The sequence below is a fragment of the Anabrus simplex genome, chromosome 2 (genome assembly GCF_040414725.1).
Source record: "Anabrus simplex isolate iqAnaSimp1 chromosome 2, ASM4041472v1, whole genome shotgun sequence".
Taxonomy (NCBI): Eukaryota; Metazoa; Arthropoda; class Insecta; order Orthoptera; family Tettigoniidae; genus Anabrus; species Anabrus simplex.
Window position 1 is genome coordinate 1,108,364,512 of NC_090266.1, and position 14,486 is coordinate 1,108,378,997.

The 14,486-nt window shown below is 41.1% G+C and overlaps 1 pseudogene; it reads left to right on the plus strand.

The window, feature by feature from the left end:
* The first annotated feature begins 231 nt into the window (after nt 1-231).
* On the plus strand, nt 232-11,252 carry LOC136863787 (ubiquitin carboxyl-terminal hydrolase 3-like; annotated as a pseudogene).
* Nucleotides 11,253-14,486: the final 3,234 nt, after the last annotated feature.

Here is a 14,486-nt window from a genome sequence, read left to right on the forward strand (position 1 = left end):
GGACAATATCGGTCAATTTTTAGAAACTTACATAAACTATGAACTACTATGGAACGTTCGTCATTCTCATTATGCCAACAAGGAGAAGAGGGAGAGTTCAATGATGAAGTTAAAGGGTGAATTAATAGGACTAGGGGTCGCGGTTTTTTGAGAGCCCGTATAAAAGCTTTAAAGGCCACGTACCGAGGTGAACTCCTGAAAGTGAATGAATCAAAATGAAGTGGAGCGGGCATGGACGACGTCTACGTACCGAAACTACCATGGTTCACTGCAGCAGACAGTTTCTTGAGACATGTAGTCATCAAGAGGAAGTCCACATCGAATTTGGTAAGTTTTATTTTTTTTAAATCCTTATGTAGAAGTATGTTAGGTCAAAACTGTGTGTGTTGGCAGGTTCGATCCTGGCTCAGTCCGGTGGTATTTGAAGGTGCTCAAATACGACAGCCTCGTGTCGGTAGATTTACTGGCACGTAAAAGAACTCCTGCGGGACTAAATTCCGGCACCTCGGCGTCTCCGAAGACCGTAAAAGTAGTTAGTGGGACGTAAAGCAAATAATATTAACATTATTAAAACTGTGTGTCAAGGTAAGTAGTTATTCAATTAATTGTCACCTGTCGAGAGGTTAGGTCATATGCAGTAAGTTCTTAGTTGCCAAAATAGAAACAGAATCAACATACATATTTGTAAAAATAAGGAGGAAAGGGATAATAAGAACTAATTAAAATGCGATCAGTTCAATATCTAATTTAATAAGATACAAGACTATATCAAAATACTACGGACCCATTGTGTTTTAAAACATTTTGTAATCTTGTTAGTGTTTTCAACTATCGGTATTAACATTTAAAAATAATTTTGTGATTCACTGAACAATAACACTAGTAAGTCTTTAAGAACATTTTATTTTCACAGACTTTGTCAATAACAAAGTAGGGCTGAAGTACATTTGCTGTACCACTGATTACATGTCAATAGCCTTCACCTGCCAAGACACTCGTCCATCTCCACTGAAGTACTAAGCCAGTTTCTTCCTTGTTTCCGAAGCTCTTTTCGAATATGTGCAAGTCGAGCGAGTTCTTGTCATTGACGGTAGTTCTGTCCCAGTGGAACGTCACTGGCCGGGGTGAAAACCTCCTGTGTCAGTGTCTTCATGGTCAACTCATCCTCTTTCAAAGTACGTTGCTTGTGACGTTGTTCGCAACCAGTTGTGGAGAGTACATACGCATTGTACAATCAGATCTACATATCTTAGAAGTGAAGCTTCCACGGTGTGAAGAATTATTTAATTTATTTTCCGGGTTGAACCGTGTTGTACTTGTACGCATATCACGTACAGTTTGCCGACGTTTCGAATACATTGCAGTATTCATTGTCAAGGCGACTGAAATACCCCTACTCGATCCGAGGTAATCAGTCTCCCAGGCAGAGTTACACTACTACTACACTACACGGTTCAACCCGGAAAATAAATTAAATAATTCTTCACACCGTGGAAGCTTCACTTCTAAGATACGAAACCTTTACGGGGAGGATATTCTCAAAGCTACTAGGCAGTTCGACAACCTTCGGAAGAAAATGAGTAACTACCTGGCTCGACTCGCCTTTCTGAAACGCTGCAGGGACAACAGCATTATACCAGCATGTGTGAGACTGAAATATCACACCAAGAACCGACGGACTGACCGTATTCTTCACGAAACCAGCTTAAAACTCCTCAGAGAACGGATCAGTGACACAAGACAGACTCTGGACTACCTCAACAATAAATTATTTCATCTCCACCTGCAACTTGCCAGCACTCTGTCGCTCAATGATTGGACCACGTTAGACAGCATTAGCAACACACAATCCCAGCGTACACTGGAACTAGCCACTGCCAAGCAAAACAAGAAATTCAACCGCCTCTTACAAAAACAGAAACCGAAACCACCTGCTCCACTGAAGAAGAATGTAATAGTAAACCTCACAGATAAGCCACTCAGTGAACCCACTACCTCCGTCTTGAGAAAAGGACTCAACTACGCAGTAGCTCCGAATAGTATACCGGTAGAAGAAATAATTAGCAAAGTAGAAATTGCAATCCGGCACCTTCCTACCGAATCTGCAGAGGAGATCAGACAGGATGTATCATGTCTACTGAGATCCGCAAAGCCGCCGCCATCCAATTTGACTAAAGAAGAAATTCATGCCCTAAAAACACTACGTCAAGATACGGAAACAATTATCCTACCCGCAGATAAAGGCAACGCTACGGTGATAATGACACGCACAGACTACACTCGGAAAATAGAACAATTACTCACCGATTCTACATACAGAAAAATTAGGAACCCTACCAACCGCATTAAGAACAAACTCCACACACTAGTAAAAAATTCCAGTATCCCAGCCGAAATACAGAAAAAACTGATGTCCTCGGACCCGATACCTCCAAAATTGTATGGCCTGCCTAAAATCCACAAAGAAGGCATACCTCTGCGACCTATCGTGAGCGCTATAGGCTCTCCCACGCACGAGATCGCCCGCTACCTAGCTGGACTACTTCAGCCACATACAGGAAACACTGAAACCTACGTGAAGGACTCCCGACATTTCATCCAGCTCCTTAAGGACCAATCAATTGAAAGTACGGACCTATTAGTAAGCTTTGACGTCACGTCACTTTTCACCAAGGTGCCGCTAACAGAAGTATTTCCGCTATTAGATCAGAAACTTCCAGAAGACCTGTCAACACTAGCTAAAGAATGCCTTAGCGCCACTTACTTCTATTTCAACGGGGAGTTCTACGAACAGACTGAAGGGGCCGCGATGGGGTCGCCACTCTCTCCAATAATAGCAAACATGTATATGGAACACTTCGAACAGAAAGCCTTAGCTACATCTGCCCTGAAACCGAAATGTTTTCTCCGTTTTGTTGACGACACTTTTGTAATCTGGCCTCACGGGAGCAATAACCTACAGCTATTTCTCGACCATCTCAACTCCATACACGTAAATATTCAGTTCACCATGGAAATAGAAGTAGACGGAAAACTACCGTTCCTGGATGTGCTAGTAATACGTAACCCCAATGGGACGCTGAGTCGCGCAGTATACAGGAAACCCACTCACACAGACAGGTACCTACACGCCTCGTCTCATCATCACCCATCACAAAAGCAGGCTGTCCTAACATCACTAGTAAACAGGGCCATAGCGATATCTGACGCAGAGCACCTCGAGGAAGAAAAAGAACACCTCACGGAAACCCTTAGGAAAAATGGCTACTCGCTCAATAACATCCGGCGAGTCCTTAAAAAATCAGAAGAGAAGAAAGAAAAGACCGCCGCAGGAGAAAACAACGGGAAAGAAGAACTGACCCGCCAGAAAACAGCGATACTGCCATACATTAAAAACACTACAGACAGGATCGGCAAGATACTGGACAAATACAACATAAAAACTATCTATAAACCTCACCGTAAGCTAGCCCGCTATCTACCACCAGTAAAAGACACAATAGAATTACAGGCCCCTGGAGTGTATCACATTGAATGTAGCTGCGGAGCTTGTTATGTAGGTGAGACAAAACGTCTGATCTCCACCCGCCTAAAAGAACATATCCGTCACACCAAGAACCATAACACAGATATTTCAGCAGTAGCCAAGCATTCCTACGAAACTAGGCACGGAATATCATTTGACAAGACCAAGATCCTAGCAGCTATCCCTTGGAATCTGGAAAGAAAAATCCGCGAGGCTATCGAAATCAAGAAACATCCGAATAACATTAATTTAGAAGAAGGATACAAAATCAGTAATTCTTGGATGCCCATCATTCATAGTTTAAGACATACAGACCACAACATAAACACACGGGCCGCAACCCCATTACATAACAGCGCGGGCAAGCCCCCGCTACCTGGCTGTGACATAAACTTTCCAGAAGCCTCGCGAGACAGCCAGGGCTTACGCCAGCCAGATAGGCTAGGATATAAAAGGCCAAGATCAAGGCCACTCTAGTAGTGTAACTCTGCCTGGGAGACTGATTACCTCGGATCGAGTAGGGGTATTTCAGTCGCCTTGACAATGAATACTGCAATGTATTCGAAACGTCGGCAAACTGTACGTGATATGCGTACAAGTACAACACGGTTCAACCCGGAAAATAAATTAAATAATCAGATCTACAGTTTGTAAATCAACTTCGATTTCTTCTCTATAGATTCTAAATCTTGCTGCCATTATACCAAACGCGTTTTCCACCACTCTGCGTGCACGCGATAAACGATAATTGAATATACGTTCCAGTAATGTCAAATTTCTTTTTGAATAGGGCTTCAATAAGTTCGGTGACAAAGGGAACGCGTCATCACCCAAAATAAAGTAGCCATTAGGAAAATTGAGCCTTCTGTTTTCTATAGCTGATTTAAGCGAAGACAACCGGAATACACTTGCGTCATTGGCTCTTCCATTGGTTCCCACATCTACGTATAGAAATTAACAATCAGCATCTACCAATGCCAAAAGTATAACGCTGTAACCTCCTTTGTAGTTGTAAAACTCAGAGCAACTCCCAGGCGGACGTTTTATGGCCACATGATTTCCGTCAATAGCACCACAACATAAAGGAAAATACCATTTTGTTTCAAAATTTGTTTGTATTTCCACCCATTCCTCCAATGTTTGCGGAACCTAAAAAAGAAATATTAGCTACAATCTAAATTATTTGCAAGTGCATACAAACACATTTACACAAACATAGAGAGGTGTGAGTTCGGTAAATTACTGGTTGTCTTTTAATTTCAGGTTACAGCGGTTATCGGCCCTAAAGATGATGGGATGGATGAAGAAATTGAACAACAAACTATTGAAAGTGAACAGAATGTCGACAAATCCACTGAAGTGGACACGTCACAGTCCCCAGTTGTGCCTACGTTTCAAACACTTAATATAGGGAAAAACAGCGTGTAAGCAAATTATCCAAAGTTGAGTGTGCGATTGGAAAACTGCAAAAAAAATAATTGAGAGTCGCCCGTCTACATCAACCAAAGTCGAGCCCGACGAGGTTGACGTATTTGGCAAATATGCTGCAGCTCAGTTGTGGGACCTTCCCATGAGAAACCGCCTTACTTGCCAGTACGAAATTCAATCCATGTTAACAAAACAGAGATTGAGGTTGTTAGAATACCCACAACCTCCACGTTCTCCGATGTTATTTGGAGCCTCGTCCTACATGGAAGATTCTGATGATGACTCTAGCATTCCAAACGAATGTATAGCTGAAGGAGATTTTGTTTATAGAAATTTACAACGAAATGACATTACCTGACAAACAAATTTTGTTTTGTGCACTTTACAGCGCATTATAACTAACATTACATTGAATAATAAATTGCTCTGCAGAAAATTTATATTTTTTTTAATTTAATCACCTCTTTTATGGTTAGTATAGTTGTTTGGAGTGACAACCCCTAAAGGATATGCACATTTCCGTACTTCTTTACTTTGAACTCACGAGTATATAAACTAAGAATTTGCTACTCTTTTTGCAAATGGTTATGAAATGATTCAAAAGACAGCCCAGTCTTGATTTTTCTACTACCCTGTACTATAAATGAACAAGTTAGTACGTAATAACTTGTGAAATCTTACCATCATATATTCTTGTAATGCTGAAGTTATTGCTGTAAGTACTTCTGGCACAAAACTAGAAATGGTGTTGGCTGGTATTCGAAACATGATTGCGAGAGTTTGGTAACTGTCACCACGAGCTAAAAATCGTAAGGCAACTTCTAGTTTTGGACGAGTAGTAACTGCGTTTCTCATTAGCGTATCTGTTTTTGATATTTTATGTTCAATTAAATTAAACAGTTCGTTAACCCTGGACTGGTCGCATGGGTTTTGTCAATACTAATGGTCGCAACGGGTCTCTCAGACCCATTTTTCTCAGTGTTTTACTATTAGATTTTTATACTTCATTTCCAATTACAGTATTATAGGAAATTATTTCGTTTATTTTAATGTAGTTTACATGACTACAATATTTAACTACCGGTATCACGTTTCTTAACCAAAAACTGTATTTTTATAATTACACTGAAAAACTGATTGTTTTCTGTTAACTTGTGAAAGGTAAAACATGGTAACGGTAAAATGTATTTTACATATTTTTTCACTTTTTCCTGCATCTACATGCACAAATGCAACACTTTCATCTATTTTCTACACAGTCTTAATAAAAAATATTTTTGAGAATTTGACACTTGAACTATTGGTACAAAAATATGGATTTTTTTAGGTATCTGTGAATTATGTGTCATAATTCATATAATAAAAATCAAATTAGTTTTAGTAACACATCCATGTACAGGGAAACATCACTGTAATCAATTTCTATGCACATCCTGCAGACAAGTTGTCCATGTTCTCCTCAAATGAAATTTTAGCACTTGGGGCAGATGAAGGATGTCTTCCTGTCTTTGTTTGTTGGGCAGAAATGACCAAGAGCTTATTCATCTTCAGATTCCCCCAATATGAAACGAATCCATGCAGAATTAGCTTCATTATTTCACAGAAGAAAAAGTGTACTAAACTAACAATGCGAAGTTCGACAATAAAGACCAACGTTAACAGTCGCACTGGGTCTGCGAGACCCTGAACAGCCTGTACGCGCAAAATTTCTAAGGCATCTGAGAGCGGGCTACTGTGTTCGTTTGAAGGTCGGGAGCCAAGAAGCTACTAGGGATGGGGAAGCGCTCGGTGCGTTCCAACAACAGAAACACCAATAAGTATGTCCACCCGGGTCTCGTAGACCCATCGCGACTACTACAGGGTTAAATTACCTCACACTCATTCTCATTAATTCTCTTGTATTCCAGAGGCAAGTTTCCGAAGTATTGTAGACGAAGCTCCTAGCTGATCTCTACGACACACCCAGTCTTTAATATTTCTTGAAGCTCTTCACTTAAACAATGTACAACATCGCTTACAGCCTCATCAACAGCTTCCTCGTACTCTTCATCAACCCCCTCCATGTTCTTACACATCCTCTGACAACTGAGTATACACTGACGTCCTAGACAAACACTTCCAGCATTAACCACGTCCACATTAAAACTGGCTACTGGCTGCCACTAGAACATAAAAATGGAAGCCATTACTGTCCTCGTGTGTAAGTCTACTGTCCGGCCATTTCACTGGCTGCCACTTCTAGCCGCCACTACTGTCACCGTGTGCAGGGGGCTTTAGTTCGGGTTATTAGTCCGGTCTGTTACAACACTTAACATTCAGTTCGCTGTCTGTAGGCTCTGGGGATATTCTCGTTTCTGTGCGGTCCGTGTAGTAGTATCCTCCGTTGTGACGGTCAGCTGGGTTGTGTGCTTTAAACTTTCAGTGACACGTGGCTGTACCCTGAAATGGTCCAAGAAGAAGTTGAAAGAATAAATAACTTGCTCGATAGTTGCCATTGATGCTTACACGGCCCGATAGTGTTCAAAAGGAATATGTACAGAATGAAGCATTACTGAGAGATCAATGTGCTTCCAGAAAGAGACGAAGACAACGAGGATGAGAGTGAAATGTTATCTTCCAGAAGAGGAAGAAGACAATGCTAACAATGACACAGAAGAGAAAGAACACGATACGGACACGGAAGTTTCGGCTGATCCTGAAGAAGAAGAAGAAAAAGATGGAACTGAGGATAACAGTGTCAGACTTTTGTACTCCCTGCTCGTCCACTTCAGTGTACTGTAATGCTCTTTGTACAAGCCAAAGACAGGCAATCACAAAGCAGTTTGTTTGATTTTGGAAACGTTGCAACTCTGCTAACATACGTGCCCAGGAAAAACAAGATGCTTTTGGTGTTGTCAGCTATGCACAGCAGTGATGAGATTGACGAAGAATCTGGAGATGCTTGAAAAACAGAAATGCTCACTTTTTATAATCTCACAAAGGGAGGAATGCGCGTAGTTGACAAGCGCAAAAGTGCATATTCTGTTTCACGCATAGGTCGCGGACGGCCTCTAGCCCTTTTCTACACACTTCTAAATGTAGGAGGAATTAACAGCTTCATCATTCTGCAAACAAGGTGTGATATGAGCAGACGTACATTTCTGAAAACCCTTTCAATTGAACTGTGCATCGAATATCTAGACTGTATCCCCCGGGGAATGAAGCAAAGACTTCAGAAATTAACTCGACCGTAGCTGGTTCAGAAGTGACCTGAAGAAAGTTCCCAATACTCTGGAAGATGTATCTTTTGTGACAGGACCAAGAACCGCAAAACGAAGACTACTTGCGCAACATGTTCACACTTTATGTGCTAGGAACATACAGAGCTGTCTTTACTAGTAAAGATTGAAGTTTGGGAAGAGGAGAAAACGATGACGATGACTTATAATTAGTATGAACCAAGAAGCTTTCACTGCTATGAAACAGACTTGAAATGGTTTCAAAATGTATAAACAGAGAGTGTTTGTTACAATATAGTGTATATTTGCATTTTGTAGCTGAAAAACTGAATGGATTGGGACATATTTTCCCAAGGTTTACTGTACATGTCTACTTTTAGTATCTAGTTCTCTGAGTTTTATGTAATTGCACAGTCTATATTAATGCTTTCTTTAGTAAAAGAGAATATTATATGACTTTAACTACAGATTTAATCACTTATGTAATGTTAATGTTTCATAGGTGATTTATTATATGTAAATGAATATAAATAAATGGCTATGTACCTTACTTCCAAGAAAATAAACATATAAACAACAAAAGGAAACATTAATATGATTGAATGAAATGCTACCGTAATAATACTGCGAAACGTAAATTGCGGTCCTTTCCACCGCGTGCGTGTGCTGACGTAACACTAGCCCACCCGTGTTCTGGAGGGTTAAGATGAAGTACAACCTAGTAAACATTCTCTATATAAAACTGAGCACAGAAAAAAAATGGATGGGATCCGACACATCGAAAAATAAAATTATCAGCCAAGGTAAGACAAGGGCCACGAAGGTCGTGAAAATGGAAGAATCCAAAGCCCTCGAATGGTCCAGGAGCGTCGGGGTCAGAAGGGAACAAGGTTTGACCATGGAAGGTCGTACAGGGTAGATGAAAGTGAGGAGCCTGGGACAAGTATTTAGAAGCAGTACCAGGACTCACCTAAGGTCCCCGTCGTCACGATCCCATACTCCCAATTTAAAGAAGCATTCTGACAGCTGGGGCTGAAGGGAGGAGCACTGCACATTCCATTATGGTGTTGCCACATACCTTCATTCCTCCCCTCCCCCCGACGGTTCCGGAACACTTGTTCGTTCAGACCGCTGTGTTCTGTTGTAGACTAACTGGCCAGACTAAATTTTGGCACCTTGCCCTCTCAAAACCCCATAAAAGTATTTTACAGGACGAAAAATCAACAATAATATTCTTTGACAAAGGAGGTACCTAGACCATGTCAAATCTTTCATCATACCTACCCTTTGTCTCTATACATCTTATTAGCACAAATATAGGACAAAAACAAAAAAAAGGTGAGTTCATGGGAGAAAGGTTCGATGGAGTAGTGGGGTCATAAATCATGCGTACTCTTTTCCACACCACCCAGCGGTAGAGTACCTGGCGCGTTTTTTTTATAGTGGTATCCCCAGTAGGCCTAATCCACTCTATCAATTTGTAGAAGCTAAATCTCTTCCCTCTCATGTTTGCAGCTCCTGCTGGTGGTGCTGCTGCTGCTGTCAGGGCTAGAGGCGGAGCTAGAACTGGAAGAAACCTCCAACCGAATGATAAGTTCATTCACCTCATACTTCAAAGACGTCCCTTTTTCTATACTAGCTAGGAAACTTCCGCAATGACGAACCTGGTGGCTTCCCAGGAGGTACGGATACCATCCTAGACTCTCCAACTTCTTGGATTGCTGCAGCTTTCTTCCGGGTAATCTATTTTTTAATTCTTCTACTGTACTAGTAACTGGTATAAAACACTCTGGCGATATCCGTATTGGAACAAAGGAGACGTAGAACACCTGAGCGGCCATGGATTGAGAATTTCTCCGTGCGCCTCCACAACAGTGCCGCTCATTGTGGACGATACGTATAGAACCATAGCAAGGATCATACTGAAGAGATTACAAATCACACATTGTGTGTATGGATTGTGAAACAGTAGCAGTGTTCTGTTACTCACGTGATGAGTATGTCATAAATGATAATCAGGGAGGACTTTTAGAACAAATACACCAGCATCTATATGGTAAAGTTGAGAATATGTGCGTAAATTAATACATCCTTTAACATTGGAAATTCAAGGAAAAGTGAGAATCCTACGGCACGAATAGTGAAAGAGGTCACATAGCCTGGACATGAACAATAAACAAGTTCCTGGGATTGCGTAATCAAGAAAATACCTCCTTTATGAATGCAGTGCTAATTTAATTAAGTAATATAGAGGAGTTATGCTATTACATTAAGCAGTTGCCATCGATGGAGAAACAGAAGGGAAATGGAAAGCGATCCTCTCCTTCCAAAAGAGGTTACAAAGAAGTTAACAAAGCTGTGATGGCAGAAGTGTTGAGGAAAGTTTTGATCAGTTTAACTCAGGGAGAAGGAAAACGCGTGGTCTAAGCTGAATCTTGACTCATTTGCAAAGTTGTGACTCGTTTTAGAGGTTACCAACAGCAAGGTGCTCAGAAGTTTCTGAGATATATACTGGATCGTGTGCCTACTGAACTACTTGAGGTTTTACCTGACATCTTACTCAAAGATAATCTAGTCCTGAAAGGCAGAGTCTCCATACTGACCTGCGTGTTTCCTGGAATGCTGCAGAGTAAAGTGTGGTGCTTGAACTGTCATACGGAGTCCAGGAATCATGACACATTTCTTGATCCCTCTTTGGATATTCAGCAGAACATGCAGTTAACCCAGAAAAATCTAAAGAGGGTGAAGATAGTTGTCCAACCTCTAGTATATTAGTGCTAAAAAGTGGGAGGTGACACCTTCCTGAGAAAGTCTGAAAACTGTAGATGCAAAGGAAATATCTCTGAAAATTAGGGAAAAGTGATGAAGATAGTTTGACTAGTTTTATAGAAGTGGAAGGACCGGCCGGCACAGAGCTCTATAATTGTAGTCATTGCGAACGCAAACAAAAATCCAAAAAGAAATTCTGGATTTGGAGACAACCTAACGTGCTAGGTCTCCATTTGCAAAGATTTTGGTGGCGTACCTCCTTCTGCACAAAGATTGCTACAAATACATCCTTCACAGTGAAAACTAAATAAAACCATTAAAAGGAATATACTCAGATGATTTGGACATGTAATTATTACAAGCCCTCAAATACCAATATTTTACCATGTTAGCACCGCACAATCAGAGAGTAAGAGATCCTTCTTGCCACAAAGCACATCCGGATGTAAACTGTGAAGAGGATAGTGATAGCTTTTTCAAATGTTTACCAAAGTGGAACATATTTATACATTCAATGTATAGATCATATTATATCCTAAGTATTAGCTGTAGACGTATAGTATCCAGTAAATATATTCATATCTATGAAAACTTATTCAAGGGAGTAAATTGAGACTATTTTCAGAAATGCTTATTTACTGCCTTGTATAGTACTATCGACTAGTACTACTTGATATCACTTGCACTGATCAAAAAAGGAACTAAAATCAGCTAATTATAAAATACGTGTGCTACAAATAATCCACACTTAGTCAGTGAATCTCTTCATAAAGCCAGGAACAGAAAGAACTTGAGGATCTTAAGGACCTGCCCAAAGGAAAAATCAACAACACAACATACAGAAGCAGCAGGTATACATCAAGAAGTAAACAGAGGAAGTTTTCATTGACCTGTAGTGAAAGGGAGCAAACTATGCATGTCACTCCAGATAGACATATCCAAAAGAACACTTTTCAGCCATCCGCAATGTAAACCACACAAGTTTCATAGACCATAGAAAACCTAGAACTCCTGACAGCAGAAATTATGAGAATAACCCAAAGCAGAGATAAATCTGGAATAGCCAGAATGGAAAACGGAAAAGCTGCGGAACTGGATGTTATCTACGATGAACTCATCAAAGCTATATCAAAACAGTTACTCGACCAATGGACTGAAGTTTTCGCAACGAGTACATGGAAACCAACCGAATGTGATAATCATATGTGAGAGATGTAACCCTTAAATTCATCACCGGTTAATCACAGACTGGCAAGCTAAAGAGATGGACAACTTGTTCCTGAAAAGCGCTAGTTTTCAGCGTGATGTCTAAGTATATAGAAACTTTTACGTTTTTATTGTTGTCCTCTTGATGAAGATTTCTACCGTAACTTGAAAACACCATCATTTCCGTATTTGAAATGTTAATCTTGAACTTATACTTGGAACAACATTCTCCCATTACGTTTATTGTGTTTTGGAGATTAATTATTTCTTTTGATCCGATCACTACATCATCAGCGTACGCGTATTATACCATCGCCTCCTTCTGGGTTTTTTCTCGTAATTACCTCTGTTGCCAAGATGAAAATTAAAGGACTTATTTGTTCATCCTGTAGTACTCCGTTTGTTTGGAGTATCGATTCTGAGAGGCTGAAAAATTTACTCAGTTTTTATCTTGGGAATGTCACTGCAAATATCAAGGATTTCTACATGAATCTAAATCGTACTGCTAATCTGCTGAAATGTACGAACGAGAGGCGAAGCTTACATGGTGTGTAGAATTATTTAGTTTATTTTCCGGGTTGAACTGTGTTGTTGTTTCCTGTACATTACGTAGAGTTTGCCGACGTTTCGAATACACTGCGGTATTCTTTGTCAAGGCGACTGAAATACCCCTACTCGATCCGAGGTAATCAGTCTCCCAGGCAGCTATCACACTACAAGAGTGGTTCCTCACCTTAGTTTTATATATCCTAGCCTTTCTGGCTGACGTAACCCCCCTGGCTCTCTCGTGAGAATTCTGGAAAAGTATATGTCACAGCCAGGTAGTGGGGCTTGGCCGTGCTGTAATGTAATTGGAGGTTCGATCTGCGTGTTCTACGAACAGACAGAAGGGGCGGCGATGCGATCGCCACTCTGTCCAATAATAGCAAACATGTATATGGAACACTTCGAACAGAAAGCCTTAGCCACATCTATCCTGAAACCGAAATATTTTCTCCGTTATATGGATGACACGTTCGTGATCTGGCCTCACGGGAGCAAGAACCTGCAGCTATTTCTCGACCATCTCAACTCTACTCATGTAAATATTCAGTTCACCATGGATATCGAAGTAAACGGAAAACTACCGTTCCTGGATGTCCTAGTAAACGCAACATCAAAGGGACTCTGAGTCACGCAGTATACAGGAAAAACACACACACCTTAGACCATCTGTAACATGAAAATAAACGGTAACTTGATCAAGCTTGGGGCCCGTCAGGTGTTGAGAAAGTTCTTACCACAGCTGGCGCGGCACCCTCCAAATTTGCCGTAGTTGCTGCTGGTGGCAGTTGCTGTACAAACTGGTTACGATTATAGTTTTGCGATGACGCACATCTTAAAAACGACATTCTATATAACACTTATCAGAGAGGAAACTGAAATGGATCCGACATTTCGAAAAGTTATGATATCGGCCAGAGGAACACAAGGGCCACTAGGAGCCTGAAAATGGAAGACGCATTAGCCCTCGATTGGTCTAAAAGCGTCGGGGTCCTGAAAGAAGAAGAGTTGAATAAGGAAGTTCAGATAAGGTAGATGGAAATGATGAGCCTTGCGGAAATATTCACAAGCAATACCGGGCCTCAGCGGAGGGCCCTGTGCTCGACAGACCACGCTCACAAGTGGACAGCACCTTAAAGCATATTTAGTTGCCTCTTACGACACGTAGGAAATGCGGCTTGTGTTATTTATGCTAACCCCAGCATTGTTGGGATCAGAAGCGGTCATGAAGAAAATAGGGGATACAAGATAAGTGGGAAATTCGAAACAAAACGTCTAGCGAAATTAGGCAGAGATTATTCAAGCTGATCTGTAGTAGATATGAGGTCAAAAATCTTGGATTTGAAGTGATACTGCACCCAGAAAATTATATGCTGCTGGTTGTGATCATACTTTTAAGGGGAAGTACATTATAGCAACCGTCCTCTATATAACACTAATCGGAGATAAAGAGTGGAAGGGACCCGACACTTCGAAAAAGAACATACCGGGCAAGGGCAGAAGAGATCCATGAATATGTGAAAATGGTAGAATATCTGCATCATGAATTACCTAACAGCGTCGGGGTCGTAAAGAACAAGTTTTGACAAATCTGCTCATACAGCTTAGATGAAATTGAATGTGCCTGGTACAAGTGTGAGGAAAGAGGAACGGGACTCAACTAAGGACCCCAACGCCGCCATCCCGCGCTCCCAATTTGAATGACCTGGGGCCCCTCTTAGTCGCCTCTTATGACAGGCAGGAGATAATGTGTGTGCTCCTTCAATCGCTCCCACCCACAGGGGGAGAATCCCTGA